At 47.7% G+C, this 21,058-nt stretch overlaps 14 non-coding genes across 14 annotated transcripts; all 14 read right to left on the bottom strand.

Moving 5' to 3' along the window:
• Positions 1-433: 433 nt before the first annotated feature.
• Positions 434-624, bottom strand: LOC142684634 (U2 spliceosomal RNA). The gene has a single exon (XR_012854240.1). It is a non-coding gene; the product is annotated as a U2 spliceosomal RNA (small nuclear RNA).
• A 1,296-nt stretch (positions 625-1,920) lies between these two features.
• Positions 1,921-2,111, bottom strand: LOC142684622 (U2 spliceosomal RNA). Its single transcript, XR_012854229.1, has one exon. It is a non-coding gene; the product is annotated as a U2 spliceosomal RNA (small nuclear RNA).
• A 1,276-nt stretch (positions 2,112-3,387) lies between these two features.
• Positions 3,388-3,578, bottom strand: LOC142684609 (U2 spliceosomal RNA). Its single transcript, XR_012854218.1, has one exon. It is a non-coding gene; the product is annotated as a U2 spliceosomal RNA (small nuclear RNA).
• A 1,296-nt stretch (positions 3,579-4,874) lies between these two features.
• LOC142684596 (U2 spliceosomal RNA) lies at positions 4,875-5,065 on the bottom strand. Its single transcript, XR_012854206.1, has one exon. It is a non-coding gene; the product is annotated as a U2 spliceosomal RNA (small nuclear RNA).
• Positions 5,066-6,331: 1,266 nt separating this feature from the next.
• Positions 6,332-6,522, bottom strand: LOC142684584 (U2 spliceosomal RNA). Its single transcript, XR_012854195.1, has one exon. It is a non-coding gene; the product is annotated as a U2 spliceosomal RNA (small nuclear RNA).
• A 1,280-nt stretch (positions 6,523-7,802) lies between these two features.
• LOC142684572 (U2 spliceosomal RNA) lies at positions 7,803-7,993 on the bottom strand. Its single transcript, XR_012854184.1, has one exon. It is a non-coding gene; the product is annotated as a U2 spliceosomal RNA (small nuclear RNA).
• Positions 7,994-9,289: 1,296 nt separating this feature from the next.
• Positions 9,290-9,480, bottom strand: LOC142684560 (U2 spliceosomal RNA). Its single transcript, XR_012854173.1, has one exon. It is a non-coding gene; the product is annotated as a U2 spliceosomal RNA (small nuclear RNA).
• A 1,292-nt stretch (positions 9,481-10,772) lies between these two features.
• LOC142684766 (U2 spliceosomal RNA) lies at positions 10,773-10,963 on the bottom strand. Its single transcript, XR_012854359.1, has one exon. It is a non-coding gene; the product is annotated as a U2 spliceosomal RNA (small nuclear RNA).
• Positions 10,964-12,279: 1,316 nt separating this feature from the next.
• LOC142684735 (U2 spliceosomal RNA) lies at positions 12,280-12,470 on the bottom strand. Its single transcript, XR_012854331.1, has one exon. It is a non-coding gene; the product is annotated as a U2 spliceosomal RNA (small nuclear RNA).
• Positions 12,471-13,750: 1,280 nt separating this feature from the next.
• On the bottom strand, positions 13,751-13,941 carry LOC142684548 (U2 spliceosomal RNA). Its single transcript, XR_012854162.1, has one exon. It is a non-coding gene; the product is annotated as a U2 spliceosomal RNA (small nuclear RNA).
• Positions 13,942-15,217: 1,276 nt separating this feature from the next.
• Positions 15,218-15,408, bottom strand: LOC142684536 (U2 spliceosomal RNA). Its single transcript, XR_012854151.1, has one exon. It is a non-coding gene; the product is annotated as a U2 spliceosomal RNA (small nuclear RNA).
• Positions 15,409-16,684: 1,276 nt separating this feature from the next.
• Positions 16,685-16,875, bottom strand: LOC142684524 (U2 spliceosomal RNA). Its single transcript, XR_012854140.1, has one exon. It is a non-coding gene; the product is annotated as a U2 spliceosomal RNA (small nuclear RNA).
• Positions 16,876-18,171: 1,296 nt separating this feature from the next.
• Positions 18,172-18,362, bottom strand: LOC142684752 (U2 spliceosomal RNA). The gene has a single exon (XR_012854347.1). It is a non-coding gene; the product is annotated as a U2 spliceosomal RNA (small nuclear RNA).
• A 1,276-nt stretch (positions 18,363-19,638) lies between these two features.
• Positions 19,639-19,829, bottom strand: LOC142684512 (U2 spliceosomal RNA). Its single transcript, XR_012854129.1, has one exon. It is a non-coding gene; the product is annotated as a U2 spliceosomal RNA (small nuclear RNA).
• Positions 19,830-21,058: the final 1,229 nt, after the last annotated feature.

Here is a 21,058-nt window from a genome sequence, read left to right as displayed (position 1 = left end):
GGGCGGGCTGCTTTATTGGCTGTTTGCTGTTCCCCTACTCCACTCCACTATTTGACTGTTGTGCTGCATCAATCAATCAATCAATCAATCAATCAATCAATCAATCAATCAATCAATCAATCAATCAATCAATCAGTGGCTGGCTCAGGTGCAGCTCTTTAACTTACCTAAAAGGGAGGGCGGAGAGAAGACAAGGAAGGTGAATGAGGTGTTCCAATGTGAAATGCCGGAAACACAGAAACACAGACGACACACAACAAGAGGTGGCAATCTATTCATTAATTGCATTTAATCAATGAGCTCATTATCACTCATGCATTGTCCAACAGGTGTTGAAATAATGGGATTAAAAGGGGAGATCCCTTCAGAAAGACAGAAACAATAGCAAAGACAAAAAACACTTTTGGAATCTGCTTTTAGTCAACACATAAGGAAAGGGTGCACCGGTCCTGGAAATACTGCAATACCAGGTCAATGCGTGGAGTGGACAGAGCAAGCTCTATTTCCATCTCCCTGTTCTAAAAATCCATTTAATATATGGTCCCCAGATAGGGGACGTATCAGATATTAAACTGATAAGAACAGATACTACACTTGATCTTAGCCAAAAGGCCGAGAAGCGATAACCCGAACGGGCCGCGCGTTGCCCGAGCCTGCCCGATACTGCTGTTCAGCCCTTGCAGCGATTCAGCCTACTTCTAGGCAATTCCATGGGGCCCTGCAGGCTCACACACTCACAGCTACACGGGAGGTGAATAAAGGCCGGAGAGGAAGCCAGACAGGATTTGCTTCTTTTGCTTGCACCACAATGCAGTGCTGAAAGAGGAGGAATCTACATAAAAACGCCTTCCTGGCAACGCCCAAATGCCCTGCTGCCATGCAGATAAACACTGGCAGCGGCAGCAAGTGCATGCCCACAGCCACCCCTTGTTCCTTCACACCTTGTATCAGCTGTAATCCAGTCCAGTCCAGTGCTGCCTGCTGAGCAGCACTGACCAACACTGCCTGGGCCCAGGCTTTTATCTCTGAGGCCCCATTATGATGTCAGAAAGCTGGCTCTGGAATCCTGAGGGCTCCACTATGACACGTGCAAAGTTCCGTCTGAACTTTATATAAGACGGTGAGGCTCAGTCAGTCACTCAGTGTTGCCTGAGAGGGCAACACTGCAACAGCCGGCCGCCAGGCTGTCTTTTTTTTGCACAGCTAGTTGCCTCCAGGAGGCCACAAGAGGGAGACAAGGGACTGCAAAATGGAAAATAGGCATCCACCAACTTTACAGACAACTTCTCCTTGCTCCTACAACCTCCATCCTTGCACAGTTTGTTATTCTTCTAGGTAACATAGTAACAAATCCAAATTGCTGCTCTCTTTGTAGGCAAGCAAGGCTTTGTTGCAACTGCAATTCTTACTTCTTCTTGAAATGTAGGGACGACAGTACATTCCATCACATCCATCTAGTGTACACAGGTAGGTCCATTGTGGCGGGCAGGCGAGCGGGCGGGCTGCTTTATTGGCTGTTTGCTGTTCCCCTACTCCACTCCACTATTTGACTGTTGTGCTGCATCAATCAATCAATCAATCAATCAATCAATCAATCAATCAATCAATCAATCAATCAATCAGTGGCTGGCTCAGGTGCAGCTCTTTAACTTACCTAAAAGGGAGGGCGGAGAGAAGACAAGGAAGGTGAATGAGGTGTTCCAATGTGAAATGCCGGAAACACAGAAACACAGACGACACACAACAAGAGGTGGCAATCTATTCATTAATTGCATTTAATCAATGAGCTCATTATCACTCATGCATTGTCCAACAGGTGTTGAAATAATGGGATTAAAAGGGGAGATCCCTTCAGAAAGACAGAAACAATAGCAAAGACAAAAAACACTTTTGGAATCTGCTTTTAGTCAACACATAAGGAAAGGGTGCACCGGTCCTGGAAATACTGCAATACCAGGTCAATGCGTGGAGTGGACAGAGCAAGCTCTATTTCCATCTCCCTGTTCTAAAAATCCATTTAATATATGGTCCCCAGATAGGGGACGTATCAGATATTAAACTGATAAGAACAGATACTACACTTGATCTTAGCCAAAAGGCCGAGAAGCGATAACCCGAACGGGCCGCGCGTTGCCCGAGCCTGCCCGATACTGCTGTTCAGCCCTTGCAGCGATTCAGCCTACTTCTAGGCAATTCCATGGGGCCCTGCAGGCTCACACACTCACAGCTACACGGGAGGTGAATAAAGGCCGGAGAGGAAGCCAGACAGGATTTGCTTATTTTGCTTGCACCACAATGCAGTGCTGAAAGAGGAGGAATCTACATAAAAACGCCTTCCTGGCAACGCCCAAATGCCCTGCTGCCATGCAGATAAACACTGGCAGCGGCAGCAAGTGCATGCCCACAGCCACCCCTTGTTCCTTCACACCTTGTATCAGCTGTAATCCAGTCCAGTCCAGTGCTGCCTGCTGAGCAGCACTGACCAACACTGCCTGGGCCCAGGCTTTTATCTCTGAGGCCCCATTATGATGTCAGAAAGCTGGCTCTGGAATCCTGAGGGCTCCACTATGACACGTGCAAAGTTCCGTCTGAACTTTATATAAGACGGTGAGGCTCAGTCAGTCACTCAGTGTTGCCTGAGAGGGCAACACTGCAACAGCCGGCCGCCAGGCTGTCTTTTTTTTGCACAGCTAGTTGCCTCCAGGAGGCCACAAGAGGGAGACAAGGGACTGCAAAATGGAAAATAGGCATCCACCAACTTTACAGACAACTTCTCCTTGCTCCTACAACCTCCATCCTTGCACAGTTTGTTATTCTTCTAGGTAACATAGTAACAAATCCAAATTGCTGCTCTCTTTGTAGGCAAGCAAGGCTTTGTTGCAACTGCAATTCTTACTTCTTCTTGAAATGTAGGGACGACAGTACATTCCATCACATCCATCTAGTGTACACAGGTAGGTCCATTGTGGCGGGCAGGCGAGCGGGCGGGCTGCTTTATTGGCTGTTTGCTGTTCCCCTACTCCACTCCACTATTTGACTGTTGTGCTGCATCAATCAATCAATCAATCAATCAATCAATCAATCAATCAGTGGCTGGCTCAGGTGCAGCTCTTTAACTTACCTAAAAGGGAGGGCGGAGAGAAGACAAGGAAGGTGAATGAGGTGTTCCAATGTGAAATGCCGGAAACACAGAAACACAGACGACACACAACAAGAGGTGGCAATCTATTCATTAATTGCATTTAATCAATGAGCTCATTATCACTCATGCATTGTCCAACAGGTGTTGAAATAATGGGATTAAAAGGGGAGATCCCTTCAGAAAGACAGAAACAATAGCAAAGACAAAAAACACTTTTGGAATCTGCTTTTAGTCAACACATAAGGAAAGGGTGCACCGGTCCTGGAAATACTGCAATACCAGGTCAATGCGTGGAGTGGACAGAGCAAGCTCTATTTCCATCTCCCTGTTCTAAAAATCCATTTAATATATGGTCCCCAGATAGGGGACGTATCAGATATTAAACTGATAAGAACAGATACTACACTTGATCTTAGCCAAAAGGCCGAGAAGCGATAACCCGAACGGGCCGCGCGTTGCCCGAGCCTGCCCGATACTGCTGTTCAGCCCTTGCAGCGATTCAGCCTACTTCTAGGCAATTCCATGGGGCCCTGCAGGCTCACACACTCACAGCTACACGGGAGGTGAATAAAGGCCGGAGAGGAAGCCAGACAGGATTTGCTTCTTTTGCTTGCACCACAATGCAGTGCTGAAAGAGGAGGAATCTACATAAAAACGCCTTCCTGGCAACGCCCAAATGCCCTGCTGCCATGCAGATAAACACTGGCAGCGGCAGCAAGTGCATGCCCACAGCCACCCCTTGTTCCTTCACACCTTGTATCAGCTGTAATCCAGTCCAGTCCAGTGCTGCCTGCTGAGCAGCACTGACCAACACTGCCTGGGCCCAGGCTTTTATCTCTGAGGCCCCATTATGATGTCAGAAAGCTGGCTCTGGAATCCTGAGGGCTCCACTATGACACGTGCAAAGTTCCGTCTGAACTTTATATAAGACGGTGAGGCTCAGTCAGTCACTCAGTGTTGCCTGAGAGGGCAACACTGCAACAGCCGGCCGCCAGGCTGTCTTTTTTTTGCACAGCTAGTTGCCTCCAGGAGGCCACAAGAGGGAGACAAGGGACTGCAAAATGGAAAATAGGCATCCACCAACTTTACAGACAACTTCTCCTTGCTCCTACAACCTCCATCCTTGCACAGTTTGTTATTCTTCTAGGTAACATAGTAACAAATCCAAATTGCTGCTCTCTTTGTAGGCAAGCAAGGCTTTGTTGCAACTGCAATTCTTACTTCTTCTTGAAATGTAGGGACGACAGTACATTCCATCACATCCATCTAGTGTACACAGGTAGGTCCATTGTGGCGGGCAGGCGAGCGGGCGGGCTGCTTTATTGGCTGTTTGCTGTTCCCCTACTCCACTCCACTATTTGACTGTTGTGCTGCATCAATCAATCAATCAATCAATCAATCAATCAATCAATCAATCAATCAATCAATCAATCAGTGGCTGGCTCAGGTGCAGCTCTTTAACTTACCTAAAAGGGAGGGCGGAGAGAAGACAAGGAAGGTGAATGAGGTGTTCCAATGTGAAATGCCGGAAACACAGAAACACAGACGACACACAACAAGAGGTGGCAATCTATTCATTAATTGCATTTAATCAATGAGCTCATTATCACTCATGCATTGTCCAACAGGTGTTGAAATAATGGGATTAAAAGGGGAGATCCCTTCAGAAAGACAGAAACAATAGCAAAGACAAAAAACACTTTTGGAATCTGCTTTTAGTCAACACATAAGGAAAGGGTGCACCGGTCCTGGAAATACTGCAATACCAGGTCAATGCGTGGAGTGGACAGAGCAAGCTCTATTTCCATCTCCCTGTTCTAAAAATCCATTTAATATATGGTCCCCAGATAGGGGACGTATCAGATATTAAACTGATAAGAACAGATACTACACTTGATCTTAGCCAAAAGGCCGAGAAGCGATAACCCGAACGGGCCGCGCGTTGCCCGAGCCTGCCCGATACTGCTGTTCAGCCCTTGCAGCGATTCAGCCTACTTCTAGGCAATTCCATGGGGCCCTGCAGGCTCACACACTCACAGCTACACGGGAGGTGAATAAAGGCCGGAGAGGAAGCCAGACAGGATTTGCTTCTTTTGCTTGCACCACAATGCAGTGCTGAAAGAGGAGGAATCTACATAAAAACGCCTTCCTGGCAACGCCCAAATGCCCTGCTGCCATGCAGATAAACACTGGCAGCGGCAGCAAGTGCATGCCCACAGCCACCCCTTGTTCCTTCACACCTTGTATCAGCTGTAATCCAGTCCAGTCCAGTGCTGCCTGCTGAGCAGCACTGACCAACACTGCCTGGGCACAGGCTTTTATCTCTGAGGCCCCATTATGATGTCAGAAAGCTGGCTCTGGAATCCTGAGGGCTCCACTATGACACGTGCAAAGTTCCGTCTGAACTTTATATAAGACGGTGAGGCTCAGTCAGTCACTCAGTGTTGCCTGAGAGGGCAACACTGCAACAGCCGGCCGCCAGGCTGTCTTTTTTTTGCACAGCTAGTTGCCTCCAGGAGGCCACAAGAGGGAGACAAGGGACTGCAAAATGGAAAATAGGCATCCACTTGCTCCTACAACCTCCATCCTTGCACAGTTTGTTATTCTTCTAGGTAACATAGTAACAAATCCAAATTGCTGCTCTCTTTGTAGGCAAGCAAGGCTTTGTTGCAACTGCAATTCTTACTTCTTCTTGAAATGTAGGGACGACAGTACATTCCATCACATCCATCTAGTGTACACAGGTAGGTCCATTGTGGCGGGCAGGCGAGCGGGCGGGCTGCTTTATTGGCTGTTTGCTGTTCCCCTACTCCACTCCACTATTTGACTGTTGTGCTGCATCAATCAATCAATCAATCAATCAATCAATCAATCAATCAATCAATCAATCAGTGGCTGGCTCAGGTGCAGCTCTTTAACTTACCTAAAAGGGAGGGCGGAGAGAAGACAAGGAAGGTGAATGAGGTGTTCCAATGTGAAATGCCGGAAACACAGAAACACAGACGACACACAACAAGAGGTGGCAATCTATTCATTAATTGCATTTAATCAATGAGCTCATTATCACTCATGCATTGTCCAACAGGTGTTGAAATAATGGGATTAAAAGGGGAGATCCCTTCAGAAAGACAGAAACAATAGCAAAGACAAAAAACACTTTTGGAATCTGCTTTTAGTCAACACATAAGGAAAGGGTGCACCGGTCCTGGAAATACTGCAATACCAGGTCAATGCGTGGAGTGGACAGAGCAAGCTCTATTTCCATCTCCCTGTTCTAAAAATCCATTTAATATATGGTCCCCAGATAGGGGACGTATCAGATATTAAACTGATAAGAACAGATACTACACTTGATCTTAGCCAAAAGGCCGAGAAGCGATAACCCGAACGGGCCGCGCGTTGCCCGAGCCTGCCCGATACTGCTGTTCAGCCCTTGCAGCGATTCAGCCTACTTCTAGGCAATTCCATGGGGCCCTGCAGGCTCACACACTCACAGCTACACGGGAGGTGAATAAAGGCCGGAGAGGAAGCCAGACAGGATTTGCTTCTTTTGCTTGCACCACAATGCAGTGCTGAAAGAGGAGGAATCTACATAAAAACGCCTTCCTGGCAACGCCCAAATGCCCTGCTGCCATGCAGATAAACACTGGCAGCGGCAGCAAGTGCATGCCCACAGCCACCCCTTGTTCCTTCACACCTTGTATCAGCTGTAATCCAGTCCAGTCCAGTGCTGCCTGCTGAGCAGCACTGACCAACACTGCCTGGGCCCAGGCTTTTATCTCTGAGGCCCCATTATGATGTCAGAAAGCTGGCTCTGGAATCCTGAGGGCTCCACTATGACACGTGCAAAGTTCCGTCTGAACTTTATATAAGACGGTGAGGCTCAGTCAGTCACTCAGTGTTGCCTGAGAGGGCAACACTGCAACAGCCGGCCGCCAGGCTGTCTTTTTTTTGCACAGCTAGTTGCCTCCAGGAGGCCACAAGAGGGAGACAAGGGACTGCAAAATGGAAAATAGGCATCCACCAACTTTACAGACAACTTCTCCTTGCTCCTACAACCTCCATCCTTGCACAGTTTGTTATTCTTCTAGGTAACATAGTAACAAATCCAAATTGCTGCTCTCTTTGTAGGCAAGCAAGGCTTTGTTGCAACTGCAATTCTTACTTCTTCTTGAAATGTAGGGACGACAGTACATTCCATCACATCCATCTAGTGTACACAGGTAGGTCCATTGTGGCGGGCAGGCGAGCGGGCGGGCTGCTTTATTGGCTGTTTGCTGTTCCCCTACTCCACTCCACTATTTGACTGTTGTGCTGCATCAATCAATCAATCAATCAATCAATCAATCAATCAATCAATCAGTGGCTGGCTCAGGTGCAGCTCTTTAACTTACCTAAAAGGGAGGGCGGAGAGAAGACAAGGAAGGTGAATGAGGTGTTCCAATGTGAAATGCCGGAAACACAGAAACACAGACGACACACAACAAGAGGTGGCAATCTATTCATTAATTGCATTTAATCAATGAGCTCATTATCACTCATGCATTGTCCAACAGGTGTTGAAATAATGGGATTAAAAGGGGAGATCCCTTCAGAAAGACAGAAACAATAGCAAAGACAAAAAACACTTTTGGAATCTGCTTTTAGTCAACACATAAGGAAAGGGTGCACCGGTCCTGGAAATACTGCAATACCAGGTCAATGCGTGGAGTGGACAGAGCAAGCTCTATTTCCATCTCCCTGTTCTAAAAATCCATTTAATATATGGTCCCCAGATAGGGGACGTATCAGATATTAAACTGATAAGAACAGATACTACACTTGATCTTAGCCAAAAGGCCGAGAAGCGATAACCCGAACGGGCCGCGCGTTGCCCGAGCCTGCCCGATACTGCTGTTCAGCCCTTGCAGCGATTCAGCCTACTTCTAGGCAATTCCATGGGGCCCTGCAGGCTCACACACTCACAGCTACACGGGAGGTGAATAAAGGCCGGAGAGGAAGCCAGACAGGATTTGCTTCTTTTGCTTGCACCACAATGCAGTGCTGAAAGAGGAGGAATCTACATAAAAACGCCTTCCTGGCAACGCCCAAATGCCCTGCTGCCATGCAGATAAACACTGGCAGCGGCAGCAAGTGCATGCCCACAGCCACCCCTTGTTCCTTCACACCTTGTATCAGCTGTAATCCAGTCCAGTCCAGTGCTGCCTGCTGAGCAGCACTGACCAACACTGCCTGGGCCCAGGCTTTTATCTCTGAGGCCCCATTATGATGTCAGAAAGCTGGCTCTGGAATCCTGAGGGCTCCACTATGACACGTGCAAAGTTCCGTATGAACTTTATATAAGACGGTGAGGCTCAGTCAGTCACTCAGTGTTGCCTGAGAGGGCAACACTGCAACAGCCGGCCGCCAGGCTGTCTTTTTTTTGCACAGCAAGTTGCCTCCAGGAGGCCACAAGAGGGAGACAAGGGACTGCAAAATGGAAAATAGGCATCCACCAACTTTACAGACAACTTCTCCTTGCTCCTACAACCTCCATCCTTGCACAGTTTGTTATTCTTCTAGGTAACATAGTAACAAATCCAAATTGCTGCTCTCTTTGTAGGCAAGCAAGGCTTTGTTGCAACTGCAATTCTTACTTCTTCTTGAAATGTAGGGACGACAGTACATTCCATCACATCCATCTAGTGTACACAGGTAGGTCCATTGTGGCGGGCAGGTGAGCGGGCGGGCTGCTTTATTGGCTGTTTGCTGTTCCCCTACTCCACTCCACTATTTGACTGTTGTGCTGCATCAATCAATCAATCAATCAATCAATCAATCAATCAATCAATCAATCAATCAATCAATCAGTGGCTGGCTCAGGTGCAGCTCTTTAACTTACCTAAAAGGGAGGGCGGAGAGAAGACAAGGAAGGTGAATGAGGTGTTCCAATGTGAAATGCCGGAAACACAGAAACACAGACGACACACAACAAGAGGTGGCAATCTATTCATTAATTGCATTTAATCAATGAGCTCATTATCACTCATGCATTGTCCAACAGGTGTTGAAATAATGGGATTAAAAGGGGAGATCCCTTCAGAAAGACAGAAACAATAGCAAAGACAAAAAACACTTTTGGAATCTGCTTTTAGTCAACACATAAGGAAAGGGTGCACCGGTCCTGGAAATACTGCAATACCAGGTCAATGCGTGGAGTGGACAGAGCAAGCTCTATTTCCATCTCCCTGTTCTAAAAATCCATTTAATATATGGTCCCCAGATAGGGGACGTATCAGATATTAAACTGATAAGAACAGATACTACACTTGATCTTAGCCAAAAGGCCGAGAAGCGATAACCCGAACGGGCCGCGCGTTGCCCGAGCCTGCCCGATACTGCTGTTCAGCCCTTGCAGCGATTCAGCCTACTTCTAGGCAATTCCATGGGGCCCTGCAGGCTCACACACTCACAGCTACACGGGAGGTGAATAAAGGCCGGAGAGGAAGCCAGACAGGATTTGCTTCTTTTGCTTGCACCACAATGCAGTGCTGAAAGAGGAGGAATCTACATAAAAACGCCTTCCTGGCAACGCCCAAATGCCCTGCTGCCATGCAGATAAACACTGGCAGCGGCAGCAAGTGCATGCCCACAGCCACCCCTTGTTCCTTCACACCTTGTATCAGCTGTAATCCAGTCCAGTCCAGTGCTGCCTGCTGAGCAGCACTGACCAACACTGCCTGGGCCCAGGCTTTTATCTCTGAGGCCCCATTATGATGTCAGAAAGCTGGCTCTGGAATCCTGAGGGCTCCACTATGACACGTGCAAAGTTCCGTCTGAACTTTATATAAGACGGTGAGGCTCAGTCAGTCACTCAGTGTTGCCTGAGAGGGCAACACTGCAACAGCCGGCCGCCAGGCTGTCTTTTTTTTGCACAGCTAGTTGCCTCCAGGAGGCCACAAGAGGGAGACAAGGGACTGCAAAATGGAAAATAGGCATCCACCAACTTTACAGACAACTTCTCCTTGCTCCTACAACCTCCATCCTTGCACAGTTTGTTATTCTTCTAGGTAACATAGTAACAAATCCAAATTGCTGCTCTCTTTGTAGGCAAGCAAGGCTTTGTTGCAACTGCAATTCTTACTTCTTCTTGAAATGTAGGGACGACAGTACATTCCATCACATCCATCTAGTGTACACAGGTAGGTCCATTGTGGCGGGCAGGCGAGCGGGCGGGCTGCTTTATTGGCTGTTTGCTGTTCCCCTACTCCACTCCACTATTTGACTGTTGTGCTGCATCAATCAATCAATCAATCAATCAATCAATCAATCAATCAATCAATCAATCAATCAGTGGCTGGCTCAGGTGCAGCTCTTTAACTTACCTAAAAGGGAGGGCGGAGAGAAGACAAGGAAGGTGAATGAGGTGTTCCAATGTGAAATGCCGGAAACACAGAAACACAGACGACACACAACAAGAGGTGGCAATCTATTCATTAATTGCATTTAATCAATGAGCTCATTATCACTCATGCATTGTCCAACAGGTGTTGAAATAATGGGATTAAAAGGGGAGATCCCTTCAGAAAGACAGAAACAATAGCAAAGACAAAAAACACTTTTGGAATCTGCTTTTAGTCAACACATAAGGAAAGGGTGCACCGGTCCTGGAAATACTGCAATACCAGGTCAATGCGTGGAGTGGACAGAGCAAGCTCTATTTCCATCTCCCTGTTCTAAAAATCCATTTAATATATGGTCCCCAGATAGGGGACGTATCAGATATTAAACTGATAAGAACAGATACTACACTTGATCTTAGCCAAAAGGGCGAGAAGCGATAACCCGAACGGGCCGCGCGTTGCCCGAGCCTGCCCGATACTGCTGTTCAGCCCTTGCAGCGATTCAGCCTACTTCTAGGCAATTCCATGGGGCCCTGCAGGCTCACACACTCACAGCTACACGGGAGGTGAATAAAGGCCGGAGAGGAAGCCAGACAGGATTTGCTTCTTTTGCTTGCACCACAATGCAGTGCTGAAAGAGGAGGAATCTACATAAAAACGCCTTCCTGGCAACGCCCAAATGCCCTGCTGCCATGCAGATAAACACTGGCAGCGGCAGCAAGTGCATGCCCACAGCCACCCCTTGTTCCTTCACACCTTGTATCAGCTGTAATCCAGTCCAGTCCAGTGCTGCCTGCTGAGCAGCACTGACCAACACTGCCTGGGCCCAGGCTTTTATCTCTGAGGCCCCATTATGATGTCAGAAAGCTGGCTCTGGAATCCTGAGGGCTCCACTATGACACGTGCAAAGTTCCGTCTGAACTTTATATAAGACGGTGAGGCTCAGTCAGTCACTCAGTGTTGCCTGAGAGGGCAACACTGCAACAGCCGGCCGCCAGGCTGTCTTTTTTTTGCACAGCTAGTTGCCTCCAGGAGGCCACAAGAGGGAGACAAGGGACTGCAAAATGGAAAATAGGCATCCACCAACTTTACAGACAACTTCTCCTTGCTCCTACAACCTCCATCCTTGCACAGTTTGTTATTCTTCTAGGTAACATAGTAACAAATCCAAATTGCTGCTCTCTTTGTAGGCAAGCAAGGCTTTGTTGCAACTGCAATTCTTACTTCTTCTTGAAATGTAGGGACGACAGTACATTCCATCACATCCATCTAGTGTACACAGGTAGGTCCATTGTGGCGGGCAGGCGAGCGGGCGGGCTGCTTTATTGGCTGTTTGCTGTTCCCCTACTCCACTCCACTATTTGACTGTTGTGCTGCATCAATCAATCAATCAATCAATCAATCAATCAATCAATCAATCAATCAATCAATCAATCAATCAATCAATCAATCAATCAGTGGCTGGCTCAGGTGCAGCTCTTTAACTTACCTAAAAGGGAGGGCGGAGAGAAGACAAGGAAGGTGAATGAGGTGTTCCAATGTGAAATGCCGGAAACACAGAAACACAGACGACACACAACAAGAGGTGGCAATCTATTCATTAATTGCATTTAATCAATGAGCTCATTATCACTCATGCATTGTCCAACAGGTGTTGAAATAATGGGATTAAAAGGGGAGATCCCTTCAGAAAGACAGAAACAATAGCAAAGACAAAAAACACTTTTGGAATCTGCTTTTAGTCAACACATAAGGAAAGGGTGCACCGGTCCTGGAAATACTGCAATACCAGGTCAATGCGTGGAGTGGACAGAGCAAGCTCTATTTCCATCTCCCTGTTCTAAAAATGCATTTAATATATGGTCCCCAGATAGGGGACGTATCAGATATTAAACTGATAAGAACAGATACTACACTTGATCTTAGCCAAAAGGCCGAGAAGCGATAACCCGAACGGGCCGCGCGTTGCCCGAGCCTGCCCGATACTGCTGTTCAGCCCTTGCAGCAATTCAGCCTACTTCTAGGCAATTCCATGGGGCCCTGCAGGCTCACACACTCACAGCTACACGGGAGGTGAATAAAGGCCGGAGAGGAAGCCAGACAGGATTTGCTTCTTTTGCTTGCACCACAATGCAGTGCTGAAAGAGGAGGAATCTACATAAAAACGCCTTCCTGGCAACGCCCAAATGCCCTGCTGCCATGCAGATAAACACTGGCAGCGGCAGCAAGTGCATGCCCACAGCCACCCCTTGTTCCTTCACACCTTGTATCAGCTGTAATCCAGTCCAGTCCAGTGCTGCCTGCTGAGCAGCACTGACCAACACTGCCTGGGCCCAGGCTTTTATCTCTGAGGCCCCATTATGATGTCAGAAAGCTGGCTCTGGAATCCTGAGGGCTCCACTATGACACGTGCAAAGTTCCGTCTGAACTTTATATAAGACGGTGAGGCTCAGTCAGTCACTCAGTGTTGCCTGAGAGGGCAACACTGCAACAGCCGGCCGCCAGGCTGTCTTTTTTTTGCACAGCTAGTTGCCTCCAGGAGGCCACAAGAGGGAGACAAGGGACTGCAAAATGGAAAATAGGCATCCACCAACTTTACAGACAACTTCTCCTTGCTCCTACAACCTCCATCCTTGCACAGTTTGTTATTCTTCTAGGTAACATAGTAACAAATCCAAATTGCTGCTCTCTTTGTAGGCAAGCAAGGCTTTGTTGCAACTGCAATTCTTACTTCTTCTTGAAATGTAGGGACGACAGTACATTCCATCACATCCATCTAGTGTACACAGGTAGGTCCATTGTGGCGGGCAGGCGAGCGGGCGGGCTGCTTTATTGGCTGTTTGCTGTTCCCCTACTCCACTCCACTATTTGACTGTTGTGCTGCATCAATCAATCAATCAATCAATCAATCAATCAATCAATCAATCAGTGGCTGGCTCAGGTGCAGCTCTTTAACTTACCTAAAAGGGAGGGCGGAGAGAAGACAAGGAAGGTGAATGAGGTGTTCCAATGTGAAATGCCGGAAACACAGAAACACAGACGACACACAACAAGAGGTGGCAATCTATTCATTAATTGCATTTAATCAATGAGCTCATTATCACTCATGCATTGTCCAACAGGTGTTGAAATAATGGGATTAAAAGGGGAGATCCCTTCAGAAAGACAGAAACAATAGCAAAGACAAAAAACACTTTTGGAATCTGCTTTTAGTCAACACATAAGGAAAGGGTGCACCGGTCCTGGAAATACTGCAATACCAGGTCAATGCGTGGAGTGGACAGAGCAAGCTCTATTTCCATCTCCCTGTTCTAAAAATCCATTTAATATATGGTCCCCAGATAGGGGACGTATCAGATATTAAACTGATAAGAACAGATACTACACTTGATCTTAGCCAAAAGGCCGAGAAGCGATAACCCGAACGGGCCGCGCGTTGCCCGAGCCTGCCCGATACTGCTGTTCAGCCCTTGCAGCGATTCAGCCTACTTCTAGGCAATTCCATGGGGCCCTGCAGGCTCACACACTCACAGCTACACGGGAGGTGAATAAAGGCCGGAGAGGAAGCCAGACAGGATTTGCTTCTTTTGCTTGCACCACAATGCAGTGCTGAAAGAGGAGGAATCTACATAAAAACGCCTTCCTGGCAACGCCCAAATGCCCTGCTGCCATGCAGATAAACACTGGCAGCGGCAGCAAGTGCATGCCCACAGCCACCCCTTGTTCCTTCACACCTTGTATCAGCTGTAATCCAGTCCAGTCCAGTGCTGCCTGCTGAGCAGCACTGACCAACACTGCCTGGGCCCAGGCTTTTATCTCTGAGGCCCCATTATGATGTCAGAAAGCTGGCTCTGGAATCCTGAGGGCTCCACTATGACACGTGCAAAGTTCCGTCTGAACTTTATATAAGACGGTGAGGCTCAGTCAGTCACTCAGTGTTGCCTGAGAGGGCAACACTGCAACAGCCGGCCGCCAGGCTGTCTTTTTTTTGCACAGCTAGTTGCCTCCAGGAGGCCACAAGAGGGAGACAAGGGACTGCAAAATGGAAAATAGGCATCCACCAACTTTACAGACAACTTCTCCTTGCTCCTACAACCTCCATCCTTGCACAGTTTGTTATTCTTCTAGGTAACATAGTAACAAATCCAAATTGCTGCTCTCTTTGTAGGCAAGCAAGGCTTTGTTGCAACTGCAATTCTTACTTCTTCTTGAAATGTAGGGACGACAGTACATTCCATCACATCCATCTAGTGTACACAGGTAGGTCCATTGTGGCGGGCAGGCGAGCGGGCGGGCTGCTTTATTGGCTGTTTGCTGTTCCCCTACTCCACTCCACTATTTGACTGTTGTGCTGCATCAATCAATCAATCAATCAATCAATCAATCAATCAATCAGTGGCTGGCTCAGGTGCAGCTCTTTAACTTACCTAAAAGGGAGGGCGGAGAGAAGACAAGGAAGGTGAATGAGGTGTTCCAATGTGAAATGCCGGAAACACAGAAACACAGACGACACACAACAAGAGGTGGCAATCTATTCATTAATTGCATTTAATCAATGAGCTCATTATCACTCATGCATTGTCCAACAGGTGTTGAAATAATGGGATTAAAAGGGGAGATCCCTTCAGAAAGACAGAAACAATAGCAAAGACAAAAAACACTTTTGGAATCTGCTTTTAGTCAACACATAAGGAAAGGGTGCACCGGTCCTGGAAATACTGCAATACCAGGTCAATGCGTGGAGTGGACAGAGCAAGCTCTATTTCCATCTCCCTGTTCTAAAAATCCATTTAATATATGGTCCCCAGATAGGGGACGTATCAGATATTAAACTGATAAGAACAGATACTACACTTGATCTTAGCCAAAAGGCCGAGAAGCGATAACCCGAACGGGCCGCGCGTTGCCCGAGCCTGCCCGATACTGCTGTTCAGCCCTTGCAGCGATTCAGCCTACTTCTAGGCAATTCCATGGGGCCCTGCAGGCTCACACACTCACAGCTACACGGGAGGTGAATAAAGGCCGGAGAGGAAGCCAGACAGGATTTGCTTCTTTTGCTTGCACCACAATGCAGTGCTGAAAGAGGAGGAATCTACATAAAAACGCCTTCCTGGCAACGCCCAAATGCCCTGCTGCCATGCAGATAAACACTGGCAGCGGCAGCAAGTGCATGCCCACAGCCACCCCTTGTTCCTTCACACCTTGTATCAGCTGTAATCCAGTCCAGTCCAGTGCTGCCTGCTGAGCAGCACTGACCAACACTGCCTGGGCCCAGGCTTTTATCTCTGAGGCCCCATTATGATGTCAGAAAGCTGGCTCTGGAATCCTGAGGGCTCCACTATGACACGTGCAAAGTTCCGTCTGAACTTTATATAAGACGGTGAGGCTCAGTCAGTCACTCAGTGTTGCCTGAGAGGGCAACACTGCAACAGCCGGCCGCCAGGCTGTCTTTTTTTTGCACAGCTAGTTGCCTCCAGGAGGCCACAAGAGGGAGACAAGGGACTGCAAAATGGAAAATAGGCATCCACCAACTTTACAGACAACTTCTCCTTGCTCCTACAACCTCCATCCTTGCACAGTTTGTTATTCTTCTAGGTAACATAGTAACAAATCCAAATTGCTGCTCTCTTTGTAGGCAAGCAAGGCTTTGTTGCAACTGCAATTCTTACTTCTTCTTGAAATGTAGGGACGACAGTACATTCCATCACATCCATCTAGTGTACACAGGTAGGTCCATTGTGGCGGGCAGGCGAGCGGGCGGGCTGCTTTATTGGCTGTTTGCTGTTCCCCTACTCCACTCCACTATTTGACTGTTGTGCTGCATCAATCAATCAATCAATCAATCAATCAATCAATCAATCAGTGGCTGGCTCAGGTGCAGCTCTTTAACTTACCTAAAAGGGAGGGCGGAGAGAAGACAAGGAAGGTGAATGAGGTGTTCCAATGTGAAATGCCGGAAACACAGAAACACAGACGACACACAACAAGAGGTGGCAATCTATTCATTAATTGCATTTAATCAATGAGCTCATTATCACTCATGCATTGTCCAACAGGTGTTGAAATAATGGGATTAAAAGGGGAGATCCCTTCAGAAAGACAGAAACAATAGCAAAGACAAAAAACACTTTTGGAATCTGCTTTTAGTCAACACATAAGGAAAGGGTGCACCGGTCCTGGAAATACTGCAATACCAGGTCAATGCGTGGAGTGGACAGAGCAAGCTCTATTTCCATCTCCCTGTTCTAAAAATCCATTTAATATATGGTCCCCAGATAGGGGACGTATCAGATATTAAACTGATAAGAACAGATACTACACTTGATCTTAGCCAAAAGGCCGAGAAGCGATAACCCGAACGGGCCGCGCGTTGCCCGAGCCTGCCCGATACTGCTGTTCAGCCCTTGCAGCGATTCAGCCTACTTCTAGGCAATTCCATGGGGCCCTGCAGGCTCACACACTCACAGCTACACGGGAGGTGAATAAAGGCCGGAGAGGAAGCCAGACAGGATTTGCTTCTTTTGCTTGCACCACAATGCAGTGCTGAAAGAGGAGGAATCTACATAAAAACGCCTTCCTGGCAACGCCCAAATGCCCTGCTGCCATGCAGATAAACACTGGCAGCGGCAGCAAGTGCATGCCCACAGCCACCCCTTGTTCCTTCACACCTTGTATCAGCTGTAATCCAGTCCAGTCCAGTGCTGCCTGCTGAGCAGCACTGACCAACACTGCCTGGGCCCAGGCTTTTATCTCTGAGGCCCCATTATGATGTCAGAAAGCTGGCTCTGGAATCCTGAGGGCTCCACTATGACACGTGCAAAGTTCCGTCTGAACTTTATATAAGACGGTGAGGCTCAGTCAGTCACTCAGTGTTGCCTGAGAGGGCAACACTGCAACAGCCGGCCGCCAGGCTGTCTTTTTTTTGCACAGCTAGTTGCCTCCAGGAGGCCACAAGAGGGAGACAAGGGACTGCAAAATGGAAAATAGGCATCCACCAACTTTACAGACAACTTCTCCTTGCTCCTACAACCTCCATCCTTGCACAGTTTGTTATTCTTCTAGGTAACATAGTAACAAATCCAAATTGCTGCTCTCTTTGTAGGCAAGCAAGGCTTTGTTGCAACTGCAATTCTTACTTCTTCTTGAAATGTAGGGACGACAGTACATTCCATCACATCCATCTAGTGTACACAGGTAGGTCCATTGTGGCGGGCAGGCGAGCGGGCGGGCTGCTTTATTGGCTGTTTGCTGTTCCCCTACTCCACTCCACTATTTGACTGTTGTGCTGCATCAATCAATCAATCAATCAATCAATCAATCAATCAATCAATCAATAAATCAATCAATCAGTGGCTGGCTCAGGTGCAGCTCTTTAACTTACCTAAAAGGGAGGGCGGAGAGAAGACAAGGAAGGTGAATGAGGTGTTCCAATGTGAAATGCCGGAAACACAGAAACACAGACGACACACAACAAGAGGTGGCAATCTATTCATTAATTGCATTTAATCAATGAGCTCATTATCACTCATGCATTGTCCAACAGGTGTTGAAATAATGGGATTAAAAGGGGAGATCCCTTCAGAAAGACAGAAACAATAGCAAAGACAAAAAACACTTTTGGAATCTGCTTTTAGTCAACACATAAGGAAAGGGTGCACCGGTCCTGGAAATACTGCAATACCAGGTCAATGCGTGGAGTGGACAGAACAAGCTCTATTTCCATCTCCCTGTTCTAAAAATCCATTTAATATATGGTCCCCAGATAGGGGACGTATCAGATATTAAACTGATAAGAACAGATACTACACTTGATCTTAGCCAAAAGGCCGAGAAGCGATAACCCGAACGGGCCGCGCGTTGCCCGAGCCTGCCCGATACTGCTGTTCAGCCCTTGCAGCGATTCAGCCTACTTCTAGGCAATTCCATGGGGCCCTGCAGGCTCACACACTCACAGCTACACGGGAGGTGAATAAAGGCCGGAGAGGAAGCCAGACAGGATTTGCTTCTTTTGCTTGCACCACAATGCAGTGCTGAAAGAGGAGGAATCTACATAAAAACGCCTTCCTGGCAACACCCAAATGCCCTGCTGCCATGCAGATAAACACTGGCAGCGGCAGCAAGTGCATGCCCACAGCCACCCCTTGTTCCTTCACACCTTGTATCAGCTGTAATCCAGTCCAGTCCAGTGCTGCCTGCTGAGCAGCACTGACCAACACTGCCTGGGCCCAGGCTTTTATCTCTGAGGCCCCATTATGATGTCAGAAAGCTGGCTCTGGAATCCTGAGGGCTCCACTATGACACGTGCAAAGTTCCGTCTGAACTTTATATAAGACGGTGAGGCTCAGTCAGTCACTCAGTGTTGCCTGAGAGGGCAACACTGCAACAGCCGGCCGCCAGGCTGTCTTTTTTTTGCACAGCTAGTTGCCTCCAGGAGGCCACAAGAGGGAGACAAGGGACTGCAAAATGGAAAATAGGCATCCACCAACTTTACAGACAACTTCTCCTTGCTCCTACAACCTCCATCCTTGCACAGTTTGTTATTCTTCTAGGTAACATAGTAACAAATCCAAATTGCTGCTCTCTTTGTAGGCAAGCAAGGCTTTGTTGCAACTGCAATTCTTACTTCTTCTTGAAATGTAGGGACGACAGTACATTCCATCACATCCATCTAGTGTACACAGGTAGGTCCATTGTGGCGGTTAGGCGAGCGGGCGGGCTGCTTTATTGGCTGTTTGCTGTTCCCCTACTCCACTCCACTATTTGACTGTTGTGCTGCATCAATCAATCAATCAATCAATCAATCAATCAATCAATCAGTGGCTGGCTCAGGTGCAGCTCTTTAACTTACCTAAAAGGGAGGGCGGAGAGAAGACAAGGAAGGTGAATGAGGTGTTCCAATGTGAAATGCCGGAAACACAGAAACACAGACGACACACAACAAGAGGTGGCAATCTATTCATTAATTGCATTTAATCAATGAGCTCATTATCACTCATGCATTGTCCAACAGGTGTTGAAATAATGGGATTAAAAGGGGAGATCCCTTCAGAAAGACAGAAACAATAGCAAAGACAAAAAACACTTTTGGAATCTGCTTTTAGTCAACACATAAGGAAAGGGTGCACCGGTCCTGGAAATACTGCAATACCAGGTCAATGCGTGGAGTGGACAGAGCAAGCTCTATTTCCATCTCCCTGTTCTAAAAATCCATTTAATATATGGTCCCCAGATAGGGGACGTATCAGATATTAAACTGATAAGAACAGATACTACACTTGATCTTAGCCAAAAGGCCGAGAAGCGATAACCCGAACGGGCCGCGCGTTGCCCGAGCCTGCCCGATACTGCTGTTCAGCCCTTGCAGCGATTCAGCCTACTTCTAGGCAATTCCATGGGGCCCTGCAGGCTCACACACTCACAGCTACACGGGAGGTGAATAAAGGCCGGAGAGGAAGCCAGACAGGATTTGCTTCTTTTGCTTGCACCACAATGCAGTGCTGAAAGAGGAGGAATCTACATAAAAACGCCTTCCTGGCAACGCCCAAATGCCCTGCTGCCATGCAGATAAACACTGGCAGCGGCAGCAAGTGCATGCCCACAGCCACCCCTTGTTCCTTCACACCTTGTATCAGCTGTAATCCAGTCCAGTCCAGTGCTGCCTGCTGAGCAGCACTGACCAACACTGCCTGGGCCCAGGCTTTTATCTCTGAGGCCCCATTATGATGTCAGAAAGCTGGCTCTGGAATCCTGAGGGCTCCACTATGACACGTGCAAAGTTCCGTCTGAACTTTATATAAGACGGTGAGGCTCAGTCAGTCACTCAGTGTTGCCTGAGAGGGCAACACTGCAACAGCCGGCCGCCAGGCTGTCTTTTTTTTGCACAGCTAGTTGCCTCCAGGAGGCCACAAGAGGGAGACAAGGGACTGCAAAATGGAAAATAGGCATCCACCAACTTTACAGACAACTTCTCCTTGCTCCTACAACCTCCATCCTTGCACAGTTTGTTATTCTTCTAGGTAACATAGTAACAAATCCAAATTGCTGCTCTCTTTGTAGGCAAGCAAGGCTTTGTTGCAACTGCAATTCTTACTTCTTCTTGAAATGTAGGGACGACAGTACATTCCATCACATCCATCTAGTGTACACAGGTAGGTCCATTGTGGCGGGCAGGCGAGCGGGCGGGCTGCTTTATTGGCTGTTTGCTGTTCCCCTACTCCACTCCACTATTTGACTGTTGTGCTGCATCAATCAATCAATCAATCAATCAATCAATCAATCAATCAGTGGCTGGCTCAGGTGCAGCTCTTTAACTTACCTAAAAGGGAGGGCGGAGAGAAGACAAGGAAGGTGAATGAGGTGTTCCAATGTGAAATGCCGGAAACACAGAAACACAGACGACACACAACAAGAGGTGGCAATCTATTCATTAATTGCATTTAATCAATGAGCTCATTATCACTCATGCATTGTCCAACAGGTGTTGAAATAATGGGATTAAAAGGGGAGATCCCTTCAGAAAGACAGAAACAATAGC

This window comes from Rhinoderma darwinii (assembly GCF_050947455.1).
Source record: "Rhinoderma darwinii isolate aRhiDar2 chromosome 5 unlocalized genomic scaffold, aRhiDar2.hap1 SUPER_5_unloc_10, whole genome shotgun sequence".
Taxonomy (NCBI): domain Eukaryota; kingdom Metazoa; phylum Chordata; class Amphibia; order Anura; family Rhinodermatidae; genus Rhinoderma; species Rhinoderma darwinii.
Note: the sequence above shows the minus strand (reverse complement) of the source record. Positions and strands in the feature narration are given on the sequence as shown.